Source organism: Anomaloglossus baeobatrachus, chromosome 1, assembly GCF_048569485.1.
Source record: "Anomaloglossus baeobatrachus isolate aAnoBae1 chromosome 1, aAnoBae1.hap1, whole genome shotgun sequence".
Classification (NCBI taxonomy): Eukaryota; Metazoa; Chordata; class Amphibia; order Anura; family Aromobatidae; genus Anomaloglossus; species Anomaloglossus baeobatrachus.
Window position 1 is genome coordinate 521,458,711 of NC_134353.1, and position 12,055 is coordinate 521,470,765.

Genomic DNA, 12,055 nt, shown 5'->3' on the forward strand with positions numbered 1-12,055 from the left:
GAAAAGTTGGCGCCAAGAGAAGAGCCTGGGGCTGGCCGGTGCCGAAAAAAAAGTTCGGAGTACTCCGCCCAAAGAGGGGAGGTGCCGGTCCCAGGGCACGGCTGAAGACGTGAAGTGGGCGGTGTTCCCAAGAGAAAGAAGAACCGCCGCGGAGGGGTCGACCTGATGTGTGAGACTGGGGGTGGAGTATACCCAAGAGTGGGAAAAGCAAGCCCGCCTCCACTTCCTCCAGCATCTCCACTGACCCTGACGCCCTTACTAGTGACTCGTGATACAGGCAAGATGGAGAACGCCGAGGAACTGCAAACTGCGTTGAGCGCGCCTGGTCTGGAGAGAAGCCACCAGAAGCAGATTGCGGCTGCGTCTGCGGAGGGATTTCCCTCTCACTTGCCGCCCATACCCGGAGGACCGGGACGGGCCACCAAAGTGACCTGGGTGACGACGTGGGACGCGGTAACCGGAGAGACCACGACCGAGGTCCGAGCGACGTACACCGCTCAGCTGCCAGCAGGGAACCGGCTCTTGGGAACCCCATATCTAGAGACACCCCCGCCAGTCGCGGCGAGACCCTCGACACCCGTTCCAGATCCGGCTCCGGAAGAATCATACGCCCGGAAGCTAGAGAGGGACAATTGGGGCTTCTTTTGGGACCCAGTACAGCCGTCACCCCTACCTCAACGAAAGTCCCCGTCACCAGAGCCCGACCCGGTACAGGAGCGACTGCTTGCCGAGACCGTGGCCCGGGAAATGATGGCTGGTTCCCGGAGTGAGGAGTTCGAGCAGCAGTGCACCACAGGAATTGTGGTGAAGTTCAATCAGAAGGAGGGTTACGGCTTCATCAAGGATGAAGAGACCGGCGATGACTACTTTTGTAACAGAGTGAACCTGGACATTGAAGGCCTACCCCAGCGCCTGCACACGTTATATCCGGGGGAAAAGGTCCGGTTTATGCGAGAGGTGGGATGCCGAGGCCTCTTTGCAGTTGGCGTAACCCGGATGCCTACCTCACAAGAGGCTGCTCAATGGCAGCAAGAACTGGAGTGGGAGGAATGCCAGTACCGGCGGCGGTCGCAGCCAAGACCGGTGCTAGCTGAACTCTCCCAACCGAGACGCACCTTGGCCGTAGCTCCTGAAGTGATGCTCGGACCGACCGCTGACCCGGAGAAGGGAACCCCGGCGGTGCTGGCTATTAACCAAAACATAACCACGCATCCGGTAATCATCATGGGCAGCCCCCAGCCGTCCCGTGCAGCGACCCCCTAACCCCCGTCGGGGGTAAAAGAGGCAAAGCCGGAGACTGAAACACCGGAGCCCACCGTCAGTTATGAGCCCTTCCGGAGGCTGCGCCGGTTGCCCGGACAGTCTCTGTCGGAGTACGTGCAGGCCCAACGAGCCGAATGGCAACGTGCATATCATCCGGAGTGACTTTTCAAGACCGGAAGATGGCTGGCCTGTTTTCGTTAGACACCGGCGTTGTTTTTGAACCGGAAGAAGTTTGCTGTTTGTACCGTTCAAGTTGCTGAGCCCGGAAGGAACCTGCTGCTGGACTGAGCCAGGGGCCCCCTCCGCGTCATTAAGAAGAAGAAGTTTTTCGAGTTGTGTTCCTGCCGTTTAACATCTAAGACCGGGAGTGCTGCAAAAGCCTCCGAGCAGAAACTCCACTAAGACCGGGAGTGCCTGCCAACGGCCTCCGGGCACGACTAAGACCGGGAGCTTCCAGGAGGAACTCCGGGCACTGGACTGGTGCGCCCCTTGCAGTTGCCCCAAAGGTGAACTTGCTTGTCGTTTCCTTGCAATGATCCTGTTGTTTTTTATGTATAGTTTTAGATTCATGCCTTGCCGGGAGGCTCAGGCTTAAAGAGGGGAGGTATGTAAGGGGTGGGCAGACCCCTTACAAAGGAGTACAGTTAACCCGGGAATGTTGTTATTAATAAAAATGTTTTTATTATTATTGTATTGTTTTAGTGGGTTCCCCTAGTGGCCGGGTAGGACGGCTGTCACCACAGTGGAGAGGAGGAGCCGGCAGAAGCAAGGGGAGGGAGGAGAAGTGTTGTTGAGAAAAGTGTGAGTTGGAGAGGCAGTTGTGTCCGGGACGGGAGAAAGGAAGCAGAGAAGGGGCAGAGTGTGGGAGCTGGAAGATTAGGAAAGCCGGAGAGAAAAGGAGCGGGCGGAACCTCAAAGTGGGAAGCAGTCCCGGTGTGGGTCCGGGCTGTGGGTAGCCGTAGTGGGAGCCGGGTGAAGAAGATTAGCCGGGCACATCCCCACTGGAGGAGACGTCAGGGCAGGCTTTCCCCAGCTAAGGAAAACGGGAAGTCATCTGTAACTGCCGGTCTTGGAATGAGTTGTGAAATAAAGAATGTCTTTTATTTGCATCGAATCCTGCCTGGAGAGTGTTTATACGTCGGACGACATCTGCACCACCACACTCTGCCCCACCAAGACATCTCCTGTCCCGATAGTGACGGCGGAGCCAGGGGTAAGCCTGACAGCAAGGGTCACGACTACAAGCCCCGAGGCACCCCTGGCACCCCGTTACAGTGGTATAGCTGCTGGTCTTCTTCAGCGCGGCGCCATTTCGTGTGAGGCAGGGAGTGGAGGTTTCGTTATTATTTCTCTTCTGAAACACCATGACTTTGGTCTTTTGGTTGATGTGGAAAGCCCATGTGGTGCTGAATGTTTCTAGCACAGCCAGGCTATCTTGGAGGCCGCTCTCGGTTGGGGAAAGCAGCAGGAGGTCATCTGCGTACAGCAGGATCTTCACCTCGTGGTCCTGCAGGCTGAGACCTGGGGCAGAGGAGAATTCCAGGGCTGCGGCCAGTCCATTTATGTAGATATTGAATAGAGTTGGGCTCAGGCTGCGGCCCTGTCTTACCCCGCGGCTCTGCCGGATGAAGGCCGTCCTCTTTCCGTTCACCTTCACGCTGCAGCGGTTCTCAGTGAATGAGTTCTTGATCATGTCATAGGTTCTGCCATCTATTCCGCTCTAGAGGAGTTTAAGGAACAGGCCTGGGTGCCACACTGAGCAAAAGGCCTTCTTGAAGTCCACAAAACATGCAAATATTTTCCCGTTTATTTGCCGTGGACGTGAGTCTTGATGAGGCTTTGCAGGGTGTAAATGTGGTCAGTGGTGGGATGGTTTGGCATGAACCCAGCTTGGCTTCTGCTGAGGGTGTCTTCTCTATCTCTATTGCCCTACCCCATCTCTCTCCCTCCCCCTCCCCCCGTCTCTCTCTCCCTCCCCCCCTTCTCTCTCCCTCCTCCCTCCCCCGTCTCTCTCTCTCCCCCTCGTCTCTCTCCTTCCCTGTCTCTCTCTCTCCCCGTCTCTCTCTCCCGCCCCCCAATCTCTCTCTCTGTCCCCAATCTCTCTCCCTCCCCCGTCTCTCTTTCTCTCTCTCCCCCGTCTCTCTCCCTCCCCCCATCTCTCTCTCCCCCTCCCCCCGTCTCTCCCTCCCCCTAATCTCTACCTCCCCCTAATCTCTCTCTCCGTCCCCAATCTCTCTCCCTCCCCGTCTCTCTTTCTCTCTCTCCCACCCCCCGTCTCTCCCTCCCCCGTCTCTCTCTCCAATCCCACCATCTCTCTCCCTCCCTCCCGCGTCTCTCTTTTTCTCTCCCTCCTCCCGTCTCTCTCTCCCTCCCTCCCCCCGTCTCTCTCTCTCCCTCCCCAATCTCTCTCCCTCCCCCTCGTCTCTCTCCCGTCTCCCGCCCCCCCATCTCTCTCTCCCTCCCCTCCCCAATCTCTCTCCCTCCCCGTCTCTCTTTATCTCTCCCTCCCCGTCTCTCTCTTCCTCCCGCCCCCTTGTCTCTCTCTCTCCCTCCCCAATCTCTCTCCCTCCCCCATCTCTCTTTTTCTCTCCCTCCCCCGTCTCTCTCTCTCCCTCCCCAATCTCTCTCCCTCCCCCGTCTCTCTTTTTCTCTCCCTCCCCCGTCTCTCTCTCTCCCTCCCCAATCTCTCTCCCTCCTCCCGTCTCTCTCTCTCTCTCTCCCTCCCCAATCTCTCCCCCTCTCCCTCTTTTTCTCCCCCTCCCTCCATCTCTCTCGCTTGTCTCTCTTGGACATATATACACATCTAATTGGGAATTTCTACACTGGATCTCTTCATGTGCCTTCATTTACCTCTAATTATGGCGCAGATTTATCAAAACTGTTTCAAAGAAATCCATAGCAACCAATCACAGCGCAGCTTTCATTTTACCAGAGCTGTTTCAACAGTGAGAGCTAAGCTGTGATTGGTTGCTAGGGCCAAGGAACCGTTTTGAGAATTGAGGCCTAGTGTTTCTCTGTAAGTATGGATATGTGGCGCCCCTGACCTGGTCAGGCACCACTGAGTACTGCACCCATGCTGGGGACAGTACAATACAGGTAATCCAGAAGGCTGACCGAGGTGTGACTACACAGGCGCATAGTGATCAGGTCTCACACATGTACCTTTGGGAGGACCCCTGGGGATCCCAGGAGGGGGCAAAGCCTTCACCTCCACTGGAATAGTGGAGGGGGCCAAAAGCCTCCATCTCCACTCAAGGGGTGTGGTAAGAGAGCCTGGTTGCTAGGTGGCGTAGGCAAGAACAGGAGAGGAGGAGCAGTGAGCCGGTTTAGTGCAGAGTCCAGGGAGCTCAGAGAAGAGCAGACCCCTGGGGCTGTTGCAGTCTAACAGCGCCCGCGCAGTGGCTACCGACGGGGGAGAACGGTCGCCTAGGAGTGCTACCCGAAATCCATCTTCAGCTAAAGAGAGAGCACGGAGTGGGAAGTAAGGAGACTGCTAGGGAGTACCAGGCCCAAACGGGCGGCAGATCCCGGAGCGGGGATAGATCCACCTTTCCTTGCTAAACCTGCCGGTGTGGGGCCCTCAAAGCCCACACCACAACACCCAAAAGCCGCAGCCACGTAGCCACAGTTAGGGCCCATAGTTCACAGGAGGCAAGCAGCTGGAGTGATCTGGTCCAGGCGACAAGCAAACGGCAACCAAACGAGGGGAGCAGTTACTTCCCTGGGTGACCCCCATAGGGACTAAAAGTCGGGGTTACCCCAAACCACCAAGGGCTAAGGAAGGCGAGTCGGTAGTCACCCTCATCAGTCAGCCCGAAGGATACCTGGTTCCAGCCTGGTTCATCCCAGCTACGCCCGGGTTACTCACTCTGCCACCTTCTGTGAGTAAAACCCCTGAAAGACATTCTGCTTGTGTGGAGTTATTCTGCGCCTTGTGGTTCTACACACCTACACAGGGCCCTGGGGCTTGCCTCACTCTCAGGAGGCCACTACAACTGACTGCACCCACCATCAGCCCCAGGCATCCCTTAACCTGCAGTGGCGGTCCCCACTGACGGCAATTCTGAGAGTGGCGTCACGACAATCCTAAAAGAAGATCTCCTACCTGTGACCAGACTGAGCCAGTGGAGTCCCTGAAGGTAATGCACCGACACAGCGTTCTCGGGGCTTCACATCTGGCGTCACGAACAGGATAAGGACTAGACCTGTCCAGACAGGTGACCATGTGCCTGGGCGGTCCGCTAGAAAAATTGGAAGCGCCGCCATATTGCCACCATGAAAAGCGCGCTGAAAAACAACAGCAGCCCGCGCTGGGAGAAGTTACCGCCCACGAAGAGGTGTGGCTACCCAGAGATCCCCTGCAGAGTCCTGACCTCGCCAGTGAAGAGAGCGGAAGCGTTCAGAGACGTCGGGACAGAAAGGGAGCCAGAAGTCTGCTGCTAGAGAAAATGGCGTCTGAACACCGAGACCCAGAGCCAGGCTCCACTGCCTGGTGGTGTCGGGAGCTTGCCGAGTTCTGCGATCAACTGGAGGCCAGGGTCGGAAGGCAGATCAGAGAGGGACGTGCGGAGTTTCTGGAAATGACCGCGGCGGTTCAGGCCTATGAGGGGAGAGCCGCGCGCCGAGTGCCAGACCGGACGGTGACGACTCAGACCCCGATGCTGCCAACGATGGGTGAGTCCAGTGTTGCCCCTGCCAGCGCGAGTGCCCCGATCCCTGCTGCCATGCCCGCGGTCCCTGAAGAGGCGTCCGGCGCGGCGACGCTGAAGCAGGCCGCAGCCACGCCAGGTGCAGCCCGCCAAGCCCAGGCCGCCGCAGCGATGCCCTGCTCGGCCCACCGAGACCCGGTCCCTGCAGCAACGCCCAGTCCGGCCGCAAAGATCCGGCTGCCACCGCGACCCTCATCCATGCCGCGGGTGTGACGCTGACCCAGGCCGCCGCCTTGCTAGGCCCGGCCCGCCAAGACCCCACCGCAGCAGCGACGCTCATCCACGCCGCAGGCGAGGTGCTGAACCAGGCCGCAGCCACGCCAGGTGCGGCCCGCCAAGCTCCGGTCGCTGCAGCGACGCCCAGCCCAGCCTGCACAGATCCCATCGCAGCTGCGACGCCAATTCAGGCCGCCGCCATGCAGGGCGCGGCCCGCCAAGACCAGGCCGCCGCCATGCCGGGCGCGGCCCGCCAAGACCAGGCCGCCGCCATGCCAGGCGCGGCCCGCCAAGACAAGACAGACGTACCATTGTTTACCCCGGCCTGCAAGGCCAGAGCAGACACCGCTCCCCAGTCTAAAGAGGTCCCTGCTAGGAAGTCCCTGATAGGTGCGGACCCCGAATACTGGAGACTGAAGGCTGACCTGGAGGTCAAGTTCCCACAGGAGATGGTGGACCGGTATCTGCTCCCTCCGCATACCCCCAAGGCGACTTCTGCAGCAACCACGCCAAAGAGTCCCCCGCCCGGGCCTGCTGATGACCACCCATCCCCGGCGCTGCCACAACAGGAGTGTTCGGAAGAACTAAGGGGGAGGGGAGGCCAGGAAGCTGAGGAGCTGACCCCGGAGCCATCAGCAGTGGATTCATACCCCGAGCCAGAGATGTTGCCATACTCCCGCTGGGACGAAGAAGACCCGATACCTTCCGCTGAAGAAGATCTGCCCAAAAGCCTCACCTGGGAGCTTGTAAGCTGTACCTCGCAGAATCCAGCCCGCAAGACACGGCGCCGTAACAGAACCCAGTCTTTCCCTGCACCGCAGTCCCCAGAGCAGAGAGATGAAATAACGGCCAGAGACCTAGAGGAGAAACGGTTCCTGAGAAGAGCCAAAGCCCAGGTCAGAGGACCCCTTTGTCGAGGAGTAGTGGAAGATTTTAGCCTAAAATCAGGATACGGCTTCATAGTAGCACCTGGTATGAAAGAAGGCATTTTTGTCAACAGAAGAGACGTTAGAGCTCATTTGCCCAGAGGACATCCTGGAAGGAACCTAAGGATGGGAGACACAGTGCAGTTTACCATGCATCAAGGAGAAAGAGGCTGGTATGCCCTAGATGTTACGCCATGTCCTAAAGAAAAAGAAACAGACACAGAGGAAGAAAGGAAAGATAGAGAAAGAACCGACAAAGAACCCACCGATGAGACCACCACGGACGATGAAAGAGATCGAGAAACCAACAGGTGCCGCAGCCCTACAGGCCCAAGCCCTGGTGAGGAGGAATCTGCATAAAGTAAGAAGTACAACAAGTTACTGTTTTGACCAGTTTGAAAGTTTGCAACGTTACTGTTTAAGAGATGTGCCCACATAAACTAATGTGAGAAATGAACCTTAAGGCTATGAACTGGCTATAGCCACAAACTCTCGCAGTGTAAATAGTTACACCAGAGGGCACCACCACTACCAGAGTCAGCCTGTTTAGGGGCTTGGCTCGTCTGCAACCAGGGAGCACGTCCGTATATAGGGCCTTGGCTTACCTGCAACCAGAGAGCATGCCTGTTTATGGGGCCTGGCTCTCCACCACAAAGAGGGTACCTGGTCAACACCAACTGTGAAGGCCGCCTCTGGATCCTGCCAGAAGTGGCTGAAGGCGCGGCTTCACCAGGCCAGGTATGCCCTGAAGACCACTAGACCATGAAAGCCGCCTCTACATCCTGCCAGAAGTGGCTGAAGGCGCGGCCAACGGGAGAGGAAGATTGGAGGAAAGGTCTGGGGAAACGGATGGCCCAGACCTGGTTACCAAAAGGACCGGTGACCTGCCTCCTGAAAGGGTTTAGGGTGGGTTAACGGACTTGTGGGTGGAGGGTGGTGATGTATGGTACCTGGTGGTTTTAAAACGTTTTACCATGTTTTAATGTTTTATGCATTTTAAAATGTTGTCTTGCAGCCCGAGGACGTGCTGGTGATAACTAAGGGGGAATGTGGCGCCCCTGACCTGGTCAGGCACCACTGAGTACTGCACCCATGCCGGGGACAGTACAATACAGGTAATCCAGAAGGCTGACCGAGGTGTGACTACACAGGCGCATAGTGATCAGGTCTCACACATGTACCTTTGGGAGGACCCCTGGGGATCCCAGGAGGGGGCAAAGCCTTCACCTCCACTGGAATAGTGGAGGGGGCCAAAAGCCTCCATCTCCACTCAAGGGGTGTGGTAAGAGAGCCTGGTTGCTAGGTGGCGTAGGCAAGAACAGGAGAGGAGGAGCAGTGAGCCGGTTTAGTGCAGAGTCCAGGGAGCTCAGAGAAGAGCAGACCCCTGGGGCTGTTGCAGTCTAACAGCGCCCGCGCAGTGGCTACCGACGGGGGAGAACGGTCGCCTAGGAGTGCTACCCGAAATCCATCTTCAGCTAAAGAGAGAGCACGGAGTGGGAAGTAAGGAGACTGCTAGGGAGTACCAGGCCCAAACGGGCGGCAGATCCCGGAGCGGGGATAGATCCACCTTTCCTTGCTAAACCTGCCGGTGTGGGGCCCTCAAAGCCCACACCACAACACCCAAAAGCCGCAGCCACGTAGCCACAGTTAGGGCCCATAGTTCACAGGAGGCAAGCAGCTGGAGTGATCTGGTCCAGGCGACAAGCAAACGGCAACCAAACGAGGGGAGCAGTTACTTCCCTGGGTGACCCCCATAGGGACTAAAAGTCGGGGTTACCCCAAACCACCAAGGGCTAAGGAAGGCGAGTCGGTAGTCACCCTCATCAGTCAGCCCGAAGGATACCTGGTTCCAGCCTGGTTCATCCCAGCTACGCCCGGGTTACTCACTCTGCCACCTTCTGTGAGTAAAACCCCTGAAAGACATTCTGCTTGTGTGGAGTTATTCTGCGCCTTGTGGTTCTACACACCTACACAGGGCTCTGGGGCTTGCCTCACTCTCAGGAGGCCACTACAACTGACTGCACCCACCATCAGCCCCAGGCATCCCTTAACCTGCAGTGGCGGTCCCCACTGACGGCAATTCTGAGAGTGGCGTCACGACAATCCGAAAAGAAGATCTCCTACCTGTGACCAGACTGAGCCAGTGGAGTCCCTGAAGGTAATGCACCGACACAGCGTTCTCGGGGCTTCACAGATATGTGCAGAATTTGCCTGCACAGCTGTATATGGAGATTATAAGGCTCTTTATAAAGAAGCCTCTGCTCCAGCTCCATACAGAGGTGTACTGTGGGTATGACGCCTTCATTAAACAGTTACAAGGGCCGTCCACAAGATGGCCGCCTCTGCTTCCCTCATGAGCTCAGTTACTCGGTGGTGTCGGTGCCATCTACTTGCCAGTATGTGATAAGCCTGAATACTGAGTGCCCTGAATAATAAGTGTCTTTTTAGGACGGTTTCATGCACAATAGTTTTTCTTTAAAAATATATACCATATTATTATTTTTTTTCCTGCCTGATCGCACAATATAAAATACACTGCGCACAATGGGAGAAATGTGTGACGGCATTTTCCACATTCACTACAATAATTGTTTAAAAAATGTGCGATATTTTGCTATTTTCCGAGGCTCTCACCATTCTGGCCCGGTTAGTCATGCAAATAAGTTGTAACCCCTTCACCACCAGGTGATTTTCTGCTTTTCATTTTTATTTTTTCATTTTCTTCTTCCAAGATCCAAAACTTGTTTATTTTTCCATCAACATAGCCGTATTTAAGTTTTATTTGTTTTTTTTTCCTTCACATTTTTTAAACCGTTTTTTTTTCACTTTTTCCTGTTTTTACTAATCTCTTTAGGTGACTTGAAGCTGCGATATTCCGATAACTTCTGCCGTACAGAACAATGTATCAGCGCTGCTCTGGACTTCTGTAATCATCATCTCCTATGAACGCCGGCTTCAGACGTGCTCCACACCGGTACGTGTTTACAGTCAGATCTCTGATTTTCCTGCTGCTGTTAGAGGTGGGCACTACCATGCTCGGGTGCTCAGTACTCGTAACTAGTGATGAGTGGGCACTACCATGCTCGGGTGCTCAGTACTTGTAACTAGTGATGAGCGGGCACTACCATGCTCGGGTGTTCAGTACTCGTAACTAGTGATGAGCGGGCACTACCATGCTCGGGTGCTCAGTACTTGTAACTAGTGATAAGCGGGCACTGGTGCTCTGTACTTGTAACCAGTGATGAGCGGGCACTACCATGCTCGGGTGCTCAGTACTCTTAACTAGTGATGAGTGAGCACTACCATGCTCGGGTGCTCTGTACTCGTAACTACTGATGAGTGAGCACTACCATGCTCGGGTGCTCTGTAATCGTAACTACTGATGAGTGAGCACTACCATGCTCGGGTGCTCTGTACTCGTAACTACTGATGAGCGGGCACTACCATGATCAGGTGCTCAGTACTCGTAACTAGTGATGAGTGAGCACTACCATGCTTGGGTGCTCAGTACTCGTAACTAGTGATAAGTGGGCACGACCATGCTCAGGTGCTCAGTATTCGTAACTAGTGTTGAGGAGGCACTACCATGCTCGGGTGCTCAGTACTCGTAACTAGTGATAAGTGGACACTACTATGCTCGGGTGCTCAGTACTCGTAACTAGTGATAAGTGGGCACTACCATGCTCGGGTGCTCGGTACTCGAAACTAGTGATGAGCGGGCACTACCATGCTCGGGTGCTCAGTACTCGTAACTAGTGATGAGCGGGCACTACCATGCTCGGGTGCTCAGTACTCGTAACTAGTGATGAGCGGGCACTACCATGCTCGGCTGCTTGGTACTTGTTAAGTGCAGTTGGAAGCTTGGATGGGCGCTACTCGAGCACCCACGTATTATAAAAATCAATGCAGGACTCAAGCATTTTTCCGGGAAATATTCCCATTCACTTCCATTATATTTCAGCTCTTGACTCGCGCCCATCCAACCATACAACTGCTCTTAACGAATTCCAAGCATTGTAGTGCCCGCTCATCACTAGTTACGAGTACCGATCATTGTAGTGTCCACTCACCACTAGTTACGAGTACCGAGCAGCGTAGTGCCCACTCACCACTAGTTACGAGTACTAGTCATTGTAGTGCCCGCTCATCACTAGTTACAAGTACTGGTCATTGTAGTGCCCGCTCATCACTAGTTACGAGTACCGACCAGTGTAGTGATTGCTCATCACTAGTTACGAGTACTAGTCATTGTATTGCCCACTCACCACTAGTTACGAGTACTGGTCATTGTAGTGCCCGCTCACCACTAGTTACGAGTACCGACCAGTGTAGTGATTGCTCATCACTAGTTAGCAGCAAATCTTCTAGGTCCTGTTAGCTTCCCCATCACATTTTCAGATATATTGAACCCACAGTGCTCCCTTAAAATGTTAGCCAAAGTGTCCATTATCCTGACAGTCACGAATCCCCTTAGACTATGTCAGCCACGATACCCCAGACCATGCAGCCACAGAGGATCATGGCATTAGCAGTCACAGTCCACACACTGCGCTGCCGGACCTTATTCTCAGAGGTCTCCTGCTTCTCCTGCATCAGAACATTGCAGCCTCGTCTACAGAAGAAAGCACTTCCAATAGTGCTATAGATTTGGTAATTAGGTTGTAGTGAGGGTCCCAAACCAGTGGCCTGTGGATGACTGCTCAGGTGAGCTCCGCTCCTGCTGTTATTGGTATCTATAGGTGTATTTTTACTTGTTGAGGAGGACACTCATGGCCATTATTACTTTCTTGAGGCACCACATTAAAACAGAATAACTGCACAAAAAGCGAAAAGACCCCAATAATGAGAATCCGACCCCAACCACCTTCCATGAGATGGGAAGATAAATAAATAAAGATGGACAGGGGACTGGAACGTGGATGATGGACAGGGGACTGGACC